Source organism: Vombatus ursinus, unplaced genomic scaffold, assembly GCF_900497805.2.
Source record: "Vombatus ursinus unplaced genomic scaffold, bare-nosed wombat genome assembly UNPS02014832.1, whole genome shotgun sequence".
Classification (NCBI taxonomy): domain Eukaryota; kingdom Metazoa; phylum Chordata; class Mammalia; order Diprotodontia; family Vombatidae; genus Vombatus; species Vombatus ursinus.
The window spans coordinates 9096103-9097273 of NW_020954610.1; the positions used below are offsets into that span (position 1 = coordinate 9096103).

General features: G+C 47.5%; 1 pseudogene; it reads right to left on the reverse strand.

Moving 5' to 3' along the window:
* Nucleotides 1–298: 298 nt before the first annotated feature.
* LOC114026028 lies at nt 299–834 on the reverse strand (annotated as a pseudogene).
* Between the last annotated feature and the right edge of the window lie 337 nt (nt 835–1171).

Genomic DNA, 1171 nt, shown 5'->3' on the forward strand with positions numbered 1-1171 from the left:
TCTCATAAAGTCACTAGCTTCCAATTGTTCTATTCAGATTTTTAAGGAAGTATTTTCTTCAGTAATCTTTTGGACTTCATTTTCCATTTGTCCAATTTTGCTTTTTAGGGCATTCTTCTCCTCATTGGCTTTTTGGACCTCTTTTGCCATTTGGGTTAGGCTATTCGTTAAGGTGTTATTTTCTTCAGTATTTTTTTGGGTCTCCTTTAGCAAGCTATTGACTTGTTTTTCTTTCTTTTTTTTTCACAAGTTAAAGAGCTTTATTCCAATTTGGGGGGGGCAGGAAGGGACAGTGCATTTAATTTTCCTCCTCATCATCACCAGTGCCCGCCCCTCCCTGGTCCTTCTTGGTGTTCTTCCTCTTGACCCTGCCGGCCTGGCTGCCCCTGTAGGGTGAGCGCAGGGGATGTTCACCACCTGCTTTTGGACTCTGATGTGCCTCTGGCGGATGAGCACGCGCACGTGGTGTATGGACTTGACCAGGTCCAGCTTGAAGACCTGCGTCTGCAGGCGCCGCTCCAGGAAGTCCTTGATCTTCAGACCCAGGATGTAGTCCAGCTTCATCTTGCCCTCGTCCAGGACGCCAATACGCACCAGACGCCGCAGCAGGGCATTGCCTTCAAAGAGCCCCCGCGGGGCCTTCTCATCCAGCATGAGTAGTTCCCGGGCTGCTTTGCGGATCTTGGCCGGCGTGAACTTGACTCGCCACACCTTGCGCTTGTTGCGGAACCTGTACTTGCTGATCAGCTTCAGCTCCTGGTACAGGCACAACTTCTGGAAGGGCCGCTGCGGCATTTATGTCTTCCGACACACCCAGCTCTTGGAGAACGGCATCTTTGCCTAGCAGGACAGTCTGCCCCCCGCCTCTTATATACTTCACAACTGCCTGGGAAACTATTGACTTGTTTTTCATGATTTTCTTGCATCACTCTCAGTTTTTTCTCTACGTCTCTTACTTGCTTCTCAGAATCCCTTTTGAGCTCTTCCTAGGCCTGGGACTCGTTCATATTTTTCTTGGAGGCTTTGGATGTAGGAGCTTTGACTTTGTTGTCTTCTTCTGGTTGTATGTTTTGATCTTCTTTGTCACCAAAGTGAGATAATATAGTCTGACTCTTTTTGCACTGCTTATTCATGATTCTAGCCAATTACTTGAGTTTTAAACTCTTTGTTA